The sequence below is a fragment of the Pogonomyrmex barbatus genome, unplaced genomic scaffold (assembly GCF_055798465.1).
Source record: "Pogonomyrmex barbatus isolate J1 unplaced genomic scaffold, ASM5579846v1 scaffold6, whole genome shotgun sequence".
Lineage (NCBI taxonomy): Eukaryota > Metazoa > Arthropoda > Insecta > Hymenoptera > Formicidae > Pogonomyrmex > Pogonomyrmex barbatus.
This window is the reverse complement of record NW_028297160.1, coordinates 5,896,574-5,918,181: the sequence shown is the minus strand read 5'-3', so window position 1 is coordinate 5,918,181 and position 21,608 is coordinate 5,896,574. Positions and strand designations below refer to the sequence as shown.

General features: G+C 40.0%; 1 protein-coding gene across 3 annotated transcripts in view; it reads left to right on the top strand.

Annotated features, from left to right (window-relative positions):
• The window catches only part of LOC105424189 (uncharacterized), a 130,294-nt gene that overhangs the window by 68,159 nt on the left and 40,527 nt on the right, over positions 1-21,608 (top strand). For all 3 annotated transcript variants that reach the window (XM_089082495.1, XM_089082493.1, XM_089082494.1), the window contains one exon: positions 16,666-16,802. The gene's annotated coding sequence lies outside the window, so the exon portion shown is untranslated. The remainder of the gene's footprint in view (positions 1-16,665; positions 16,803-21,608) is intronic.

The following is a 21,608-nucleotide window of genomic DNA, read 5'->3' as shown; positions in this document are numbered from 1 at the left end:
GATTGCCTGAATCTTGGGACGTATCCCATACAGAACAAAAAATTAGTCTTAAATCAAGACTGTATATTCTCATATATATATATATATATATATAGAGTATATAAAAAATATAGGTGAAAAAATTTTATATTTCTTTTTGTTTTTTGCGATTTTCTTTACAACGAAGAAAAAACGAACAAACCTCTAAAGGATTTTTTGTGTTAGTTTTTGCCTTAGTTTTAGATCGCCCACACGCGCCCTAGGTTTTGACATTTAATTTTGGGACATCCTGTGTAAGCGACAATATTATAACCTTTTTAGAAAAAGTCTAATATTGCAAATACAGATATTTTTATATAAACAACATTATTATAATCTTTATATAAAAGATTTAGGGATAGAAGATAGGTTTAAATATGATAGTAATACTACAAAAATTTTTGATCTTTTAGCAACCAATTTGAACGTCGCACATAATAATTCTGAAGGCCCGACAAAATTATCTTCAGATCTGTACCTGACCATATTTTTTTAGATTTGCCCCAACAAAATTATTCTTTCCGTATATAATCTCGAAAAAGTCAATCCTTCGATTCCGTGAGATAAGCGAAGACAGCGTTTTTTTCCAAGTCCCTTTTCTTTTTCGAGTAGAAAAATATATGGCTTATACTACTGTTCCGTCCCAACCAATGGCCCATTTATCGCTTATAACTGCCGCGCGATAACGGAGATTTCGACGCTCCACGATAATGCCATGTCCACCCAACGATAATAATTCATTGTCGTTTCGTAACCGTTCCGCGTTGTTCTATCGCGCGCTTTTCCACCGTAATTCGAAAAGAAACGGAGGAGGAGATGCGGGAAGGACGGTCCCGTGGCGTGGTTCTCGAAGAAATTAAAACTTGCTCTGCGTCGGGGGAAGATATCAAGAATCGTCGCAAGTTGTTGCACCGCCGTCGAAGTTGCCGCAACCAAAGACACCACAGCGGCGGCGGCGGCGGCGGCGGCGGCGGTCTTCGCTCGGTCAAGTACGGGGTCGAGGAAGAGGAAGATAAAAGAGGAGGACGAGAGGAAGGATCGCGGCAATCCAGCGAGCGAGAGGAGGACGGAAGAAATCCCCGGAGGAATTTAACGCATGGATGAAGCCGTACGAGAAAAGACGTGTGTACCTGCACACGTTACACGTGCGCGCGTCTCCCACGTGTGGATGCGACGCAAAGTAAATAAGTTCTCTCTATCCTATTTCTATCGGATCGTAATACTCCCGTCTTTCTCGCGCTTTCTTTCTCGTTTCCCTTCCTCGTACTCCCCCTTCCGTCCCTTCTCACACACGTACGCGCGCTCACGTGCCCCGAAGGTTTTCGAAACTTCTAAGCGGATTTCGTCCTGCTCGCCCGGGTCGAGGAGGGCGACGTACACGGTCGTCAATCTTGCCTCGTGTAAAATTGGGCATTATTGTCTGCCACGCCGTATTGTATACCGAGGTGCAGCGCGAGGAAGCACCTACGATGTGCCGGCACGCGAGTGCATCCAGGTGCAGCGGTTTCCTTCCGTGCAGGATGGCGTCGCGGACACCAAGGAAGGTGCCAGCTGAACTTTTCATCGCGTGTCGAAAGCGAAAGTTGGACGTGCGTTTCGCGAAAATTAGTATGTCCACCCCGACATTGTGATTGAACGTTTTCACAATTCTAAATAGCTCAGACATTTCGATTTCAAAACTGTACGTCGTGCCTGTGTGAGATAAATCGTGGCGATTTGAATTGAATCGCTCGTCGGCAAATCCAGAATTTATGCGTAGATGCCAATTGATCGTTTTGAGATGGAAAAAATGCGTTTTCTTTTTTTTTTTTTTTTTTTTTTTTTGTCAATCATAATTGTTTGAAAATGTCTTGGAAAAGGACTAAATTTAATTTATGTCTGAAATATTAGATGAATTATATCTGGAATTTTTAAATAATACATCGTTGATGTAAACGCGCGTTTTTTTATTTATGTAGGAAATTTTATGTAGGAAAGCTTTATCATACTTTATTGGAAAAGATTTAATTCTCCTTCATCTTCGCTCGATATAACTCCTCTCGGCAATGTATAGCAGCTAAGGACTCGAATTATCACGAGTGTTACAATTGTTCCTTGTTACAATTGGTCGCGAACTCCCCTACCTGGAAACACTTAATTTCCGTAAGTGAGATCTCTTGTGCGGAGGTCATTAGTCGTACTTGTGTTAAGTCTTCAGTCTGTCGAGTGTTTATTAAGCCCGCAACGATAACTAGCCTGTTTACATTAACATCATTTTTGATCCTTCTAAATTGTGAAATTTATTTTCCGACCGTCTTAAATATTTAAAAAAGCGAGACCAATAATCAGTTATGATAATATGAATCTATAAAGCTTTATACTTATTATTAATATTACATCACACGTGTAATCTCCCGTTTTTAAACATTTCAGTTAATAAATTGACACGAAGTAAATATTATTTACTGAATTTAGATAGGAAATACACATTAAATTATTTGACAGTTTTGTATGCAACTTCATTTTTAATTAAATTAGTTTAGAAATGAGCTTTATAAAGTTATGATAAAACAAGTTTAATATCCATTATTTATTTGTTTTTATGAATAGCGACAGAAACAATATTAAATAATTTGAAATAATTAATATTTAAAAATGTTTTATTTCCGAAAAAAAATATTTAAAGATATATCTCTTTCCAAATATATTTGTTATACAATAGTGAATGAATGCATTAGTACACTATTTTAAAAAATTATTAAAAAACTTTGGGTTTTTTATAATTAGACTTTGAAGATAAAAAAATTAAAAATAAAAGTAATTATTTTACTTATTTAAATGAGAAGTCTATATATTATATTATTAAATTATAATCATAAACATTTGTAAATGAAGACTTAATTGAGGATTGAATATAAATGCAAGAATTTTATTTAGTATAAAAATAAATTATTTAATATCTTGATAATTATAAACAGATGCGAGAGAGAGAGAGAGAGAGAGAGAGAGAGAGAGAGAGAGAGAGAGAGAGCTTATTTTCTTTAAGACATTAACGAAAATGTCAATGTGAACACGATCACAGATAACGTTTGGTTTTGTATCTTCCGACCGCATCCGCTCATTGGGATCAGTTTTTGATCTTTCAGATCTTCTTACCTGATCCACAGATCTTGTAGATTAAGCATGGTTTTCAAAAATGTCTACTTCAATCGTTTCTATTCACCTTTTCCGCTCACCGCGTTAACGATCTCTTTTATTCCCTACTAACTTTCAGTCATGAATATCGGATATTATGTTCTAAATAAATTCTTTTTTCTTTAACGACCGGAATATACAATCTATGCTTACTTAACATAAATATAAAAGCAACAAATATATTTTTAAATAAATTTATAATTAAAAGCTGTTTCAAAATAGATTTCTCACAGACAAAAGATAATGAAAAGTTTTTAATGTAGTTTTTAACGTCTTGTAACGTGAATAACCTTCCTTAATTTAAATTTCTACCGAGAGAAGCGAAATTTAATGCAGAATTTGTGGCGGAAAGTTCAACAGTTCCGGAGAGTAATCAATACAGGGACGATCATCACAGTCTGGTCATTACGATAAAAAAAAAAAAAAGAACGTGTATTTTATAAAGCCATGTGCCATACACTCTCTATATATAATCCCAGATAATTCAATCGTTCTTTTAATCTGGATACATGTGTACGATGTGCGATTCGTTGAATTCGATCAATTTACCATTCTGCAGCACCGCGGTTTCGACAATTCAAATATTTATCGCGGTCGAATGAGGAGGAGATTCGATATGAATGAAATCTACGAATAGCATCAAACGCGATAAAGCAGATTTAATTCCTTTCCGATTTTGGCGTGATCTTGACAAAACTTATGAAAACTCGTAAAACTGAAATAGGAAATCTCCCCTATGATAGTCGTTCGCATTCACTATCGCATTCTACTCTCATCCTTTGCGGCTTCTATCCTATGCGCATCGAACGGGAAACCAGATGCAGATCCTAGTTTCGTAAATGTCTCATCGATGACGGCGAACTTGGCGGAACAATTGCAGTTAAATTAAAGGGAATGATATCCGTAAGCCATAATCGACCGTTTCCCACGGGTCTCTCTCTATCCAATCTTGCCCGCTTTAAAGCAGGCGCGGTTGGAAACGGTTTGAGTGCAGGCGGGTGGTTTTCGCATGGCGATTTCGAATAGAATTCAAAGGGAATTGGAGATTTTATGCGACACACGACGCGCGGGCGAGGTGTGCACCCCGTGTGCTATATTACCCCGTCAAATCTCTCCGTGATATCCGGAAAATTTCTCACGATATTTTTAAACCGATCGTTTGAGCTTAAAAACGAACGTAAAAATTCACCTTAATGGACGTCCGCGAGACGTGACGAAATATTTTCACGGAATTCACCCTTTCGCGATAAAATACTCGTGGTGTCACGCGCGCACTCTCTCTTCTCCCCTCCCCCCCTCCTCCTCTCATCCCCCTTGCGGCGTGAACGTTACAAATGTTCGCCGCGCGAGACGAACACCGCTCTAACTAAAGGTTAATACTTCCGAAAAATCTCAATCCAATCGCGCGCGCTCGCGAAAAATTGCACGGTCAATCGAGCGCGCGATTCGCCGTCGAATTGCGAGTCTCGCCGAGCGTGGAATCGAACGAATGCACTTCGTTCTGGTACGCAGGTAGAATGGGACTTTCGCGGGCGGCGACGGGATGCGCGCACTGCCATTGCCTCTCTCGTTCTCTCTTTCTCTCTCTCTCTCTCTCTCTCTCTCTCTCTCTCTCTCGCTCTCTCGCTGTTCCTCGAGGGAGAGAGAGAATGCCTCGGCCGCGCGTCCCACAACAGTTTGCGAAAATTACTGCTGTCATTTGCCGCCGGCTTTGTTCTTAGCCGCTGGTGTGCCGGTGCACGTCCGCGCGCGTCCTCGTGTGGGTGCACCGCCGCCGTTGCGATGCACCCCAACGCCGTATGATGGATGACGCGGACCTTGGCGCAAGAATAATGGCAGCTTCAGGGGGGGGCTCGAAGCACTTCTGAATACGACGGAAAACTTTATTACCGTACCGCGACACGAATTCTCGTGGAACTAACGACGACGACGACGGCGGCGGCGACGGCGGTGATGATGGCGACGACGTGACGTCATACGTGCAAATATTAACCGTAAAATCGGCGAACCGGAGATGCGTAATTTATCGCAATTTTATTATCAACTGACTAATAAACCGCACGAGAGCAAAACTGACTGTAAATTGAAATATTGCCATTAATTAATAATAAGAAAAATAAGAAGATTATGGACAGTACATTATTCCTATGAAAATTTATAATGATATATTTAAAGTAATAATGCGCGATTATTCAATAATCTTTTTATTACAATCAAAATGTTTTTTATCATTAGTCGCTTAATTACAATTTAATAGGGGACAATGTTTTATACGTATAAGTACAAAATATATCTCGCCATCAACAAAAACGTCAATTGTTGAATAAATTATTCGTTGCGTTATTTTGAAAATATCAAGAACAACAGGTGGATACAGTATCTGATTTAACACTATAATCATTTCAGTTGAGGAGAAAAGCGAATAAATGGATTTCATTATTTTACGTTGTTAGCATATTTATTATATATACGTATAACGCGTATCGCGTACCACTCTCGAAATATGTAATCTTAATGTAGCATTATCCGGCTTTAAATGAATATTAAACGTTGCCTGTTGGTCGAAAATGAAATAATGGAATTTGTTCACTCGATTTAGCGCAAATAATACCGCGATAAGCAAGACAGGTCGCTCATGAATTGACTGTATAACGAAAAATACGAACAAAAATGCCTGATCGATAGCTGAATTGAAAGAAAGAGTAAACAAGCTCGGAATCCTTCCATCATCGATATTCGAAAACTCGTTTACGTATTGTTGTAAAATTGTTCAAAATTAATCCGACGGGATATATCCGACGCGATTTTTGATATATGAAACTAGATTTCCGTAACGGAGTTTGGGGTGCCGCTTTGTGTGTCGTGGAAAAGGTTAAAATCATCCGTACTTTATCTGACCGTTTTCTAACAAGTGTTATTTCTCCTTTGAGAAACATTATTTTATGTACGGTATTAGCCTATGCATACATCTCCATATGCATATGCACATGTTATATCACATGTAAAAGTGGATTATGTACAAAGGGAGATGTGGAAATTAGCTCTTTCGTTATGATAAAAATTAAAAGATGAAGAAAAGGAAATTACATCTTTTATATATGTTACGCATATCAAGTAAAATTGTTTAACGCATAACTAATTCCTCTCTTAATTATTTCATTAATATTTCAAGAGATAATTTTGCAATTGTTTACAACATCAAATATTACTACCAATTTAAAAAAGAAAAAAGAATATTATTTTTTTCGAATTATAATTTTCGATTACAATTTCAAGATAATTAGATCTTATTTTAATTTTATAATGATTTATAATTAAATAGAAATGCTTCGCTTTGATTATCGATTCCGTACGATTAATTTGTCGAGTAATTAATATATATTTTATCTAAATGCGATTCTCGGCAATTTCACATTTTCGATGTAAAGCCGCAAATGAAATCCGCTCACGACGGACACTCACGACCACCAAATGAGAATGTGTATAGTGTGTGCGGTGTGCGCGGGCGTGCGCCATCTAAACAAACCCAAGTATTACACCGCGCTGTCTTTTGTTTTCCTTGGCAACACACACGGGCGGTCGCGATATTTCTCGCCGCGCCATCAAACCATCTGTGCAGCTGCCCTCGATAATGACGTAACAAAATTTCTGCATAGGTCCGGTGCGCGCAACCGGGGGTCACGGTGCGTTGCACCCGCACGCACACGCACACGCATACGTTCCTGCCGGCCCGATGGTATTGTGAGCGAGTATATGCTCGAAGCAATTTCCTATCCGCCTTCCTGTGCCCCTCTCTGTCTCCCCTCGCGTCATTTCTCTCCAACGTTCCGTTCTCCGTATACGATACCGCCCGATATCATCCGTTCGTCCTGATCGGCTGTGTTTCGACTTAATTGCTTCTCTGTGGAATATTATTATCGTCGTCACGAAAATACACGAGTCTTTGGCGCGCGATGAATTTTTTTTTTTTTTTTTTTCGTCATTAGAGCTTCGCATCAGAGCGAGATCGAGGTGTCGGTATCGTCGTATCACAAAATTGAAACGTCCCTTGAAAAATGCAATGAAATAAAGACGGTATCGATAAATCTATGACTATGAGAAGTAATATATTCACACGCATACGCGTGTCAGCATCTTTATTCAGATAGATTGCTATGCGTTAACGATAAAGTTGATTTATTTTTTATTTTTTTAGTTTTTTTTTTTGTACGATATTTGCATCCGTGGATATACATATATAGCGTTATTCGAACGAAGTAGATGTATAGGATTGTTTGAACAAAAGTCGACGTCCCATAACTTCGGATTTCCGTTTTGTACATTTATTTGTTACATGTACTTTTTTTCCCTTTTTTTTCTTCTTTTTCGTTTAATCAAAACTTCTCTGATCGCGGAATTAAGAGCAAGAAATTTCGAGGAAGATGGGGGAGGTCTATCACTTACATAAGAAATTCCCGTAAAAATGGGACGCTAACTTTGCAGGGGTGTTAAAGTTGGAATGTAAGGGCGTTGCGCAAGTTGCAAATTGCATTTAGTGATTTGCAGACACGTTTCGGTTTGGCGGGGAAGTACCGCGAATATGCGCGAAAGAGGGAAAGCGTGTCAACGCGCCATGGGGAGCATTTTATCGATTTATCCATTATCCGTTGAGTGATCTAACACGACGTCCGTCCATTCGTTAGCGCGGCACAACCTTCGCGATTAATTCCGATATCTCGCCTGACAAAACCAGCTTCAATTAAAAGCTGTCGCTGGCGTTTTAGTTGCGCCACGCGGTTGCCTGAAAATTCTGTTACACGTACCCGTTACGTACGTTACAGTTAGCGACTGTCCGCATACACGGTGTTTTTGAAAAGTTTCCAGACTAAAGAAACGTTAGGAAGGACTGACTGGATAAACTCGGAAAAAATATTGGACATTTATGTCTTCTGAGATAATCGTATTCGCGACGTTGTGCAATATTGTGATGGCGATTATTAAACGAAGTCCCGGGTGTACTTTTTAAAAGAAACCTCTCCGAACTCTTCCTTTTTTATGGACGAGAATTTTTTTCGATCTGTTTTAGAGTGTTAGTGTAAAAATATACGGAATGGAAAATTATAAGAAGCGACAGATATAACTTATTGGATGGAATAGTTTAAAAAGTTTTTTAGTCTTTTTTATTCTTATTATATCGCTTTTTGACGTTTTACTATTTTCTTCCTACGAATGCAATATAAACATTATATTATTATTGAGAATGTAAAGATTGCAATGTCTGACGTCTTATCATTTTCCATCCTGCAGGCATTTTCTTTGCAACCCCCTCCCTCCCTCCCTCCCTCCCTCCCCCTTCCGCAATTTCTAATTCTTTGAAACATACAAACGCGCACGTAATGGTAAAAGTAGTTACATATCGCCGTTGTAATTCAAAGTAGTGCGTGTTGCAAAGTCCGAGTCCGAGTGTACCGGACTCATAATGCTGAATCTTTCATCTTCCGCACACACACATACACACGCACACGTACACCCACGCCCACACACACATGCGTACGACGGGGCGCGAAACATTTTTATTTCTTTCTCGCGTGTCGTTCGCAGTCTCGCGGGCGCCGGCGCCGGAATCAGATTAGCAATCGGGAATCGGGAATCCCTATCGGGGATACACACATCTGCGCCATTTTCTATCAAATGCGAATTAAGAATTCACGGGACAGGAGCCCGAGGCGTGAAATAATTCACGCGTTATATCCGATATCGCGTTACGTCGCTCTATCACCGGCGTGACGCTATGTGTATCTGAAACAAGCGTGTTACATCGATAATCGCGTATACAGCATGGATAGCAGAAGAGCTCCTTCTTTCTCTCTCCTTCTCTCTCTCTCTCTCTCTCTCTCTCTCTCTCTCTCTCTCTCTCCGTCCCTCCTCTCTCTGTCTGTCTATTCGACGGACGATCGATAAACTAGGCGGACAGAATCCGCGTCTGTTCTACGCCCGGATTTGTGCGCGTAGAACAAATCGCGCGAAACCTAATGTCGCTCCTACGCGTTTCGACCTGCCAACCCTACGTGAGATGCCCGTAACGAAGCGAGGAAGGGTTCTGCCACATGCACCACATCGCTGCATTCACAACCTTACCCCTATTCAGCCCGGACCCCTCGGCGAGAGCGGGAATAAAAAAAAAAGCAAATCGGAGTTACGAGCTATTTATGAGCTTTCGAACCCCGCGAGCTGAGGAGTTTGTGTCTGTCAGTTTCGTCTTTGTAAAGGGTATTCACAGCTCGTGTTTTCATTACAATCGTAAAAAGATTCGGGGATCTTCCAGAGTTTTTGAAAAATCCTGGTAAATAATTTCCGATAATTTCTGAAATATCCGTTTATTTTTTGCATAGTCTAGAATGTAAATCATAAATATTTTTTTGGGTGAATAGAGGAAGAGTAGTTAGTTTTATACACACACACACACACACACACACACACACACACACACACACACACACAAGATGTGTATTGAAAAAGGGACTCGAGAATTAAGAAATTCGATACGAATGAAAAATATTGCGCTGAATTGAGAAAAAATATTTTATCAATAGAGTAGAAAAATATTAATCTCTTCTATAGAACAATTTTTTACAACAATTTTTAATTTTAGTAATAAAAGTGACTTAGTATCTATTAGATGTGTGCGGAAATGTATATAAAGAATATTGATGAAATGTTTTTATATCCTGTATATTTTTCAACAATTTTAATTATTTTTATATAAAAATATTGAAATAGCATGAGTAAAAATACAAGTGTGCATGCATATGCCATTGTAGAACTGTGACCGTAGGCTCTTAGCAACGGTGAAATGCGTTTCCGTGCGTAAACGCGCGTCAAAATGGTGTAAAGATGCGAAATTGGACAAGGAAAATTAAAATGTCAAACCATTGGCACGTGCCGTTAAAATGACTATAAGAAGTTGAAGATCAAATAAATCGCTCCCTTGGGAATGATTGATCTGCATAGTCATCATTTCGGCTTAGCAATTCACAGACCTGAGATCATCGTAATACGAATATTCACACATACATATCACATGCACACATTCATGTACACGTGCTCTTGCCAGTGCTGCGAATCGTCCAAGAAAAATAGAAATAAAAAATAACTTAAATTAAAAAATAAACGGTAGTAAAACAATAGAAAAAAATAAGCAAAAGAGACAATAGAAAAAAGTTAAGTCTAGATATATATGAATAGGTTAAAAAGATTTTTTAATTAGAGACATTACAAAAAACTGAACTAACAAATCATAGTTTTTTATCTGAACATTTTTTACAGACGAAATAAATCGGTTTTTATATAATTGAAAGAGGAAATGTTCTATAAATTGTTCTATGAATATTCTATGAATGTTCTATAAATTTATCTACGTTACAAATAAAATGTTTACATTAATTAACTGATAATTTGTCAAGAATTAAAAAATGTATTACTAAAGAATATATTAATTTATACTTACATTCATGCTTGACAAAGACACGTTCATTAGGAAATTGCCACCATTAGAAAATTGTGCTCTTACCAGAGATGTAAGTTTTCAAACTTTATGTCTGAAGCTAATAGTTTTAAAGTTGCTAGCAAGCACGTACTAACTATTGAGAATACGGATGTTTCTATGCGTAAAAAATTGTTGTAAAGATTCAATTGATAATTTAGAGGACTAGTTTCATAAAAAAAAACACCTAATCCCTTTTTTTTTCCTAAGGATCATATACCGCTCGGATCAAGCTGTGTTATAAAACTCGAGCTCTAAAATACAAAAAAGATGAGCCCTATTTTTAAGAACCTCTGAAAAAAATACTGGAAATATTTCACGAGGTTTCTTATAAGTCAATCCTCGACGATGTGTCAGGTAAACGAATCGTTAAATCGTTCAAAATCTTGGAAGTTCGATTTTTTACTTCGATTCCTCACAGATTACGTCGGATGCTACAAATAAAAGTAATATCGGAGATGTGAAAGAGTTAAAATAAATGATAGACTCTTTTAATTGAATATTTCATTCCATAGCGACGAATAAAATTAGATCGTTCAATTCGCTTATCTGGGGTTAAGCGACTCGGGCTACGTGATATGAAAATAAGACGATGATAGCTTAAAGCAACATCGTTCAGAGATACATACATATAATATACTCTGCATTGCTCGCATTTGGTTATCCTGTTTGCAGATTATCCATGCGTTATCGTAAATTGCTAATGACTAATGACGAAGATGAGAAATAACGTGCTCGGACAAAATGATTCATTACCGAGTCCCAGAGGTAAACGAAAATCGCAAATTATTTACGTGAACGTATTAAACGTCCACTCGTAGGTATCGTTGGATGTGTATTTATGCATATCACGAATAAATTACAGTTATACAGTAATGTTTGTTTGTGCCTCAATAAAGTACGGTATGTGTTTTGGATTGCACCGCGTTTCTCGATTATTATCCATAGCCAACCTCTACTCTCAATTGTTCTGAATAATGGAGAGCATAATGCATATGTGTTTCTGCAATGTAAACAAATCATGTTTATATTACATTTATCTGATTAAAATGTTTTATATAATTAAATTGATAAAAATTATAAAATAATTAATTTCTTATTTTAATTATTTGCTAATTAAATTATTTGTCGGAAATTTCCGACAAATATTTTATATATATATATATATATATATATATATATATATATAAATCTTATTTATTTTTATTTTATTTTTATTGCGTTAATATATAAACATGATTATTTATTAGAAAATGATAAATTCTTTGATTTATATTAATATTTAAATTATACTTTCTATCAATTAATATTTTATTTCTGCCATATAGAATTTAATAAATATGTAACAATATTTCTTTAGATAGAAAGTAGATTTACACTGAGTGAAACACAAAGAATATAAGATAATTCAGATAAAAGTCTTAATTCTTCATGATATGTTTTTCCTATATTTTCCTGTTTCCTATCAAAAAGAAATCCTAATTATTCATTAACCCAATTATGTAATGAATTTATTTTTCCTTCCCGTTTTCTTTGCATTTCCAAACGATATTTGATATTTCGACGATTTTATTGGCAAATCTAGCAAAGACAAGGAAGATCTGTTGCGATAGAACATCAGCACGAGGTTTCCCGTGCAAACTTGGCTGTCGGGAAAAAATGCTAAAGAAAAATAAAAACCTGTGCGAGTATATGTATATACACTCACACATACATGATGTGTACGAGACGTGTTGTCGAATAAACCTCTGCGAGAAATCCCCAAGGAGCATGGGGAGAGCCGTTATCAGTGTAAGCTCGTACGGACTCGACCGAGGCAAGATCGTGGAAAAAGAACGGCGATACGCGCCAGGGTCGTTCGAGGGAGAATAGTTTTTCTGCGGGGGTGAGGGAGGGGGAGGGCGAAGTGGAGTGATCGTAGCCTCCGTAGCTCTCCGGTTGGGAATACACTCGGTTCAAAGATGTTCGCCGCCGACGACGGGGCGGTGGGAAGGAGTCGTTTGCTATTCTCCATAACGCGCGCAGCCACACAGTTACGGTTCTATTCACTTTTCTCATTAAGCAAATCTCAGGAGGAGAAAACGAGCTTGCGCGGATAGAACTTTCGGCGATAAGCCCGGCGAACACGCGGCGGAAGCTGCACCGCCTCCGTCTCTTTTATACACCGAGTCGCTTAATTCCTTCCTTCGAAAGTCGGCACTTTCCTGCCTTCAGCTCTTCTCTCTCTCTCTCTCTCTCTCTCTCTCTCTCTCTCTCTCTCTCTCTCTCTCTCTCTCTCTCTCTCTCTCTCTCTCTCTCTCACCTTCTCTTCTTCCGTAACGCGCTTTTAAACACCCGAAAGTGGACCATCGTCGTCTTAAGCCGCGGTCCGATTCACGCTCAAAGCACTATTGGCGTCATTCCATTCTTGTTTTACATGTAATAAACAATAAAGATAGAATGACGTAAAAAGCACTTTGAGCATGAATCGGACCACGGCTTTAGACGAGAAATCTCAATTACGTAGGCTCGCCGCGTTACATATATACCTATGGCTTATAAATAAGAATGAACGTATTAGTATGCGAACGGTATAACGCGCTGCGAAATCAGCAATATCTTCTCCGTGTATGCTTCTTATCGATTCCCTCGTTCTCTCTCTCGGCGTCGTCGAATTCAGAATTCCGACCTGCGACGATCTTTTCACGCGCGCGGAAAACAGACTAGAGCGACTCCGCAATTAAACGCGGAAATACAATGTCTCTTCTGTGCCTGTTGACACGTTTATTTACATGGTAAATAATTTATTCGTATTTTTTAATTTTGTCCAAGTTTGCACGGGAAACTTTGTGTCGACTTTGTGTCTTGTTCTTACCGCAATAAATTGTCTTTTCTAGATTCGCCGAAGTATCAAATATTATTTAGAAACGCAAATAAGACGGGAAAGAAAAATAAGTTCAGAGTTTACATAATTAGGCTAATGAGTTCCGTAATTAGGATTTTTATTGATACAGGAAAAGTATATATTTTTTTATTCTTTTTTTTCTACTATCTTGAAGAATTAAGATTTTTATCTGAATTATCTCGTAAGTTCCACCGAGTAATTTCCATTCAGTGTAAATCTATTTATTATCTAAAGAAATATTTATTTAACACTTTTACACGCACATATAGATTATTATTTGTATTAAAAAATTCATGAGAGATGATTTGCACACACACACACACACACACACACACACACACACACACACACACACACACACACAGAGTTTGCAAATAACTTGAGGATATAGTATATTCCGATTTCAGGACAGGGATCGTTCCAGGATCGTAACAATTTGTGGTTCTTTCGGTGCTTTTTAGAATCTTCGATTTTTCTCGCTGTCCCGATTTCTGATTGCGACGCTATGACTTTTCGTTCGCACGTTTCGCTCGCGCGAAATTCCGCCACGAGCTTTGCGGTAAGCAAACCTAAGCGGTATCGATTTCAGTTTTCCGTAGAATGGAGTGTGGCGGACAGCGGCCTCAATCGCGCGCTTGGGCCGATTTCAATCGAGTCGATCCGAATCACTGATTAAAACGATCGTAGGCGCGCCGATTGACGAGAGAGAGAGAGAGAGAGAGAGAGAGGAGAGAGAGAGAGAGAGAGAGAGAGAGAGAGAGAGAGAGAGAGAGAGAGAGAGAGAGAGAGAGAGAGAGAGAGAGAGAATGTACGTACTGGTGGATTCGGATGTATCTCGGGCGAGCCAACTATCTCGTCAATGAGATAAAGCTCGAATGGATTAAAGGAAGAGCCGTCGTACGAGTGCTATCGGACGGAGGTAGAGGGTGAGAGCCGCATCGCGGGAACGGTAGGTGAAGGGAAGATAATAGGGGGAAAGGGGATGGCGCAGAGGAATCCGACTCGCGAATGCGTTTATCTCGATCCGCCGAGGTCGCGTTACATGTTCGCCGCTGAGAAGCATTTCATCAACGTCATTCGCCCGCAGCCCTCCTCACTCCCTCCTACACCCCTCTGCCGTCTCTTTCCCTCTGCCTCACCAGCCCCTCCCCCCTCGTCTTTTGTTTCCATTTCTTCTCTCACTTGCTCGTTATCTCGCTTTCACTCTTTCCCTCCGTTTTTCGTTCTGCATCTCTCTCTCTCTCTCTCTCTCTCTCTCTCTCTCTCTTCTCTCTTTCTCTCTCTCTCTCTCTTTCCGCGCCTCCAATCTCCTTTACCTCTCTTTCTTTTGTCTTCGTATTCTCTTCCTTTATGGACCCTCTCTCTATGCGATTTTGTTTTCCTTCCGCTGATCTCTTTTTGTTCTCACAACGACGTGCGCAGCGCGAATATTTCCTCGCCTTTGCGCCTTTGCTCGGTGGGTTTGGTATCGGAGCGGACGTGTTTCGTTTAAATGAGAGACGGTAGGTAGAAACGACGGTGCGCTGTCGACGATGTTGTCTGTGGCGATTCGTCGTCGTCTCGAAAACGAATGTGGTATATCCTGCCGGGCGGACAAATGTGTGAGCTCCTAAGATCTTCGAGTATCATAAATGATACTCATCGGTTTTTATGGCCAGCCATTATAACTCGCGACAAGTCATTGAACACAGAGAAACAATTGTCTCTCAACTTATTCTTTTAAGTTCATTACGATCATAGACGGTGGAGTTAACTCGACTGAATGTCAACGTGATGGTATTACGATATACTTACGATAAGACGAAGATAATAATTTTAGAGGTAACTTCAACATTAATCAAAATTATTTTCTTTTTTTGCGAATTTTTATATTTCTCTTATTTCCTTCAATTTTTCCTATGCGAGATAGAAAAAAAATTATAAATATTTTTTACATAATTCTTTAATTAAAATTTTAATTGGAAATTTAATGTTACGGGGGCATATATGAAGTTGAACATTGAAAAAAATACAATAAACGACGCTCTTTTTTTTCGGCATGTTCATTAAGGAAATTGATTTTAAATTAACTCCAAAAAATTTCCATAGGAATTGTAGTTAAAAATGCATCCGGTAGGGACGTGTTCGAAATATATATGCTTCTCGCATATTCTTCTTAGCTGTGTGTGCGTGCGATATAATCGTGCACATGGGCGCAATTTTTTGGAAGTCGACGAAAGAAATTCACTCGTGCCAGTGAATGCGCAACCATTTTTTTCATGATCAATGTTTGAGATAAGCCGGGCTCACACGAGTTCCGCTTGTCTATCAGCAAGATCGCATTCAGCGTAGGCACAAGATGAGAGTCTGGCAGTCGCATTTAACACTAAATAGGCGATAAGAATGTCGACTGAACCATTTGCGTGTGACGTTTTTTCGCACGAGCAAGATTATGCCACGACATGATTATGCCTGAAAGAATTGTTATAAAGTCGACAGCGCGTGTCTATTTTTCTACTAGCGCGTATATTATTTATAAACTGAAAAAAAATAAATATTAAAATTATACATATTTATATTTTGTGTATTTTTTTAAAGTGAGATTCGAGAGGCGACATAATAATTTTTGAATTTTAAAATTTTAGAAAACATTTTTTTATAAATATATACGTCTGATTATCTTAGTTACATGAGACTTTTGTATCAAAATAAATAATATAAATTCTATTTTTATTATAGCTAAAGCGATCTCTCGGACCAGATTGACGGTGCATAGGATTTATAGAAATCCCCTCTCATACTCTCATTATCTAAACATTGCTTTACAAGTAATCGTTCTCTCTCGAATCACTCCGACAACAATGGGATGCATATGCTGGTGCATATTCAAATGATTCTATTTCCGGTGTTGCACCAAAAGTCTGTCTGCGCGCGTGTATCGCGAATAATACAATCGCGATAATTCGCCGTGTAGTACAATTATTGCGGAATTAACCGCGCGTCTCAAGGGCGCGGCTTTGCCACGACTTACGTTGTGCGGCAACGCGATTATTACGACATTAATTTCATTTTATGCTTCCTGTTGCAGGTCCAAAGGCGCGAAATAATTCGGAATACAACGGCTCGCTTCGCCTCGCCTCGCTTCGCCTCGTCTCGTCTCCTGCAGAAAACAATCCTCCGTTATTAGACGACTGCAATAAGCGTAATCGTCGGCCCGAAAGTAACGTGAGTATCAAGTACCGGGTCGTCATTCCCCCTCCCCCCGTTCCCCTTCGGGGATTCTACGCCGATCTTTTTGACGATCGTTTTCGAAGCGTGTTTTCGCTTCGTGTGCCACTTCCACGGGGGAAAATTTCTCATGGAATTCTATTTTCCTCTTTTCTGTTATTGTTCCCCTTTACTTGGCGCATTTCGATGTTAGCTTTCCGCATTGACAGTGGATGTAGAATATGGCGGTTCTCTTTAGGAAAGAACCTAGAAATAGGATTATCCAGACTGACTGCTTACTCAAGGCGGCGCAGGAGCGTCCCAAAACGGCGTCTCTCCTAAACCGTCTGATTTCCGCTGCGTTCTGCTTTACGGCCGGCGTTATTTCGATGGGCGGTTTTACTTATATTGCTATGCGCGCGAAGCTCGTAATTATGATTTATATACTCTTTCTCCGCTATCTACTCTCCAAACATCCTGCAGTTTACACATAATAGTGCGAGTTGTAATATACCGTTGCGGTGAGATGGTACTCGAGACATTACTTCTGTGTCTATCATCTATCACGGTACGCTGCACACGAACCAATTAATCTTAATTGTACATTCGCATTGTGGAGGAATGTTTTGAGAAGCGAACAATTATTTGTTCTCCTTTTCACAAACGATATTACCTTTTCCATTTTTTTTTGTTCTTTTCTCTCTCTCTCTCTCTCTCTCTCTCTCTCTCTCGTAATATAATGACACGTTCCATCTTTAAGATCGTGGAATAAATGCACGTGCGAAAATCGCGGTGATCACGGCGGCGAAACGTGCCCACCAGAGTTAAATTTTTCAAGCCACTTTCACGAACGCGATTTGCCTCTCTATCGGCACAATTTTTGCAATACACTTCTAAATACTCGCCGTCGCTTACGCCCGAACTGGCCGAGCTTTTCATCGAAACAGAATAGTAGTCAACGTGAAAGGGCAAAAGAGACGGAAAGAGGGGAAAAAAGAAAGAATAAATGGAGAGGCAGCATGTATGTTATCGAACGAAATACGTCGATATATCGAGGCGAAATCGACATTCCAACTACTACGCGTGAATTTTTATATACGCCAGACGGAAATTTGGGATAGTCGATCTTAGGCGGGGGAGGGGGGGGGGCTTTCAGGAGAAATAAAAATTCGGATGATAATGCGCGTACGCGTTTCGCGAAATAAACTTTCGCGCCGTTCTAAGAAAAAAATTGACGGAGGCGGGGAAAAAGAGCGAGTGAAACGACGTGAGTTATGTATGCCGCGTTAGAACCGAAGGGTAGGAAGATTAAAGAGGAGGCATTCGTTACTAAGAAATTGCGCCGGAAGTTCTAAACTATCAGGTATCAGAACTGCTGCTAATGGCATGTGTTTCTAATCACTGGAGGTGCGCCCGGGCAACCTCGAAACTTTTCGAGTGTCCGACATTCGGGTCGGATTTCTTCCCGTCGGAATTGAATTCAATTCGAGTACGGGATGATCGATAGAGGCTCGGGATTATTTTCAATTACCCCGAATTTTTCGAGCGCACGATATCACTCTCGGCCTACCTGAATCTGGCACTTCGGTCTGGTAACTCAAACCGATCGCTCAAACACTTTGTCCCTATTTCCTGATTATTTTTTTATTTAACTTCGATATGAATTTTCATTTCACATCGGAGGGGGCGGGGCGGGAGAGAGAGCGGACTGCCAATATGACCGGTTATTATTGGCTCTTTGTAGACCCGAATAGAGCCAAAAAATAAGAGCGGTTCTTGACCCGTGTTCATAAAGGGACAAAAATTTTAAACCGCATTTTCAGACCCGGCGAGTCCGTCGTTTAGTAATTGTCTTCGAAGCTTTAAAACGCCGTCGAAAAAAATTAGGTAATTAAGATGGCTGCCTGCCGCCGCATCTCCCGCCGCACACACACATCTCCGTCCCGTCCATTGCTATATCCTTCTCTCTCCCTGGTCCTTTCTCTCCCTTTGCCTCTCGGGACGAAGTTTTTACCGCACTGGAGGCCACGACCGCTATGATATTGCATGCCGGCGGAATTTTGATGCTGTACGTGTCGTATATGGATATGGATGTTTGCTAGTGTCTAATTTCACGATACTTAACCCTTCCGAGGCATGAAAAAACATCGTGATGAATAGCGAAACGTAAAAGGAAAAAAATATAAAGTCATTCGTCTCGTAAGTAGAGCCATGTGAATCCTATTGTACCGAGGGCTGAACAAAATTTATGATACGTGCCGAGGGTTGAACCATTTAGAAGTGGAGAAGTGTTCAGCATCAGACGTTCTTGAACAAACAAACCTTTCTTCGGGTCAGCTTCGAGCGAGGAAACCATTTTTCAGACGAAAACTGTATTGACTGCCGAACACTTATGTTGCTCACACATAGCGCAGCTTTTGTCAAAAGAGCGGTACTTCATCATTCATAAGTAAAGCAAAAAAATTATCAAGCCAAAATCTGTCTTGTGGAAACGTTTCTTTTTATTAATTATTCGACTAATCTTATGTGTGCTTTAGTTGAATACTTTATGAAGCCTGCATGGAACATCTCGACCATGAAAATTGAAATTGTTAATTTTTAAACATTGGTTCGAACATTACGGATATTTAAATTAATTTGTAATTTGTGACAGATTCGTGTATCGTGCAAAGTTAAGCTCCTTTATCGAAATATTATAGATTCTACTTTAATAGAATTTTCCATTTGAAGATTAATTACAGTGATATTTAATATTTCATTTTATATTTATTGAACTTGGAAGAATAGTAATAAAAATATAATATTGAATCAAGTATTAAGTAAAGAAATAATTCTTAATTGGATAAACAAATCAGACAAGAATCGTCGTTATATTGAAATACTACATAAATTCTTCTACATAAATTCTTTCTTGTATTTCCGTATCGTAAGAAGATTAGGAAAAAAAAAAAACTGTCTTCGTTATCGCAACGAAATAAGAGACGCTGATTTCCCTATCATTACAGCTGCGATTAAGGCAAGGGAATTACTCACAATTCAATATGCATGTTCTCGGAACATTCTGAAATTATCGTTAGAATTCTGAAAGAATCGACCGCCACTTCATTATATGAATAAAGATAACTTGCAGTCTTTTAAAAATGTAAGATAAAGGAGCGCGCGCGCGCGCGCGCGAGAGAGAGAGAGAGAGAGAGAGAGAGAGAGAGAGAGAGAAGAAGAAAGTGAAGATGAAATGTACACACGATATTCCCCAGATTACCGTCACATTTTCGAGGTGAAGGAAGTGACTTCAATGGATTTGAGAATGAATCCTTGAGATTAAAAACTTCGGGCACTTCGGCGGGAGTGTCCGTGGTCGGACGCGAACGTCGGGACGCCAGTATCGAACGAAAATGTCAGGGGGGAAGGAGAGGAGAGGAAGGGAGGGTCGGGGAGCCCGGGCGTATTGCCGACGGCGAGGAACTCGAGAAAGAGTGCGTCTCTCGTACCACCGCAATAACTGGCGTGATTCCAATGGACAGGGAACGAGCAGGGTGGCAAGAAGGGCGAAATAGAGGCGCGCGGACACGACACTTGAAAACGGGTCCAGTCATTCCCGAAATAGGCACCTGGAATGCCGGCCCTCGGAACAGAGCTATTCGCTCTATCAGACTCGACGTTCGTGTCACCCCATCTGTCTCTCTTCCTCTCCTGTGGCCTCCGGTCCCGTTTCAGTCCTTGACTGAGGCGCGCGCCATTATCGTCAGCTATCATTAAGCCTCGACCACTATGGTCAAATTTGGATAACGTTACCGAGGTTTTTGGTAGGCTTTAATAAAGAAATGACGCTCTATCTTATGCTAATGGGTCGACCGGGGCCACTTAGACCTTGACTTTGTGGCGATAAGTAACGAGACGTGAATGCGCGCGTAAAATTATAAAGAAGTGATTAGAGATGCGGTCGAGGATTTCCCGTGCATTCTTTTCCGATACTTTATCGATAATAAGAACAACTTTTTGACCTAAGCGTGATTACCTAAAATTTAGGTTCGGTATCTTACGTTTATTTTTTCATGATTATATTTCCTTGTACAGTGATACAAAATTATCGTCGGTAATACCGTATGTTTCTGTCGGATGCGCGTCTAATAAACTCGCTTTTGATATTTACGCGGAAATTGTTGGAACATTCTCTCTTTTTACACGAAGAGATGATGTCTGCGACGTTGCGCGGTACTTAAAATTAAAAAAGGCTTTGCCGTCGTAGCTTTCCATTTCGTTTCGCGTGATCATTTTCGCGCGCATCACTTTGTGATCTCTTGGAAACAAACAAATATCACGCGGTACAACTGCACCCCTTCCCACCCGCGCGTCCTTTCCCTCCTCCTCCCCCACGATTATGAAGCTGAAAAGACCATTCGTGCGATCTCGAAAGGAATATCGATACCGAGATAGAACGGAATGGCGGGCGATGGTAAAGGAGGCGAAGCAGAGAGAACGGGGGCCACTGAGAAAAGATACCGATGGCATTTAGTAGCTTCGCTCGGAACGTTTTAGATAATGACTGGGTGGATTACCGGGTCTAGACGAAGAAGGAGGGTCTTCTTTTCCTCTCTTGCCGCCGCCGCCGCGACTGCCGCTGCCCGAAAGAGTCGAAACGAAGAGCAAAGACGGTACGCCGGAGGATCGTAGAGCGAATAGCGAAGACGGCAAGGGGGTGAGGGACCGCGAAAGATCGATCGAAGTGCGGGAAGAAACGAAGATGAAGATGACCAGTCGCGTCCTGACGATAGTGAGCTTTCATTCCGAGGCATTATTCACGTCGTTTGCCGGGCGCAAACGGAC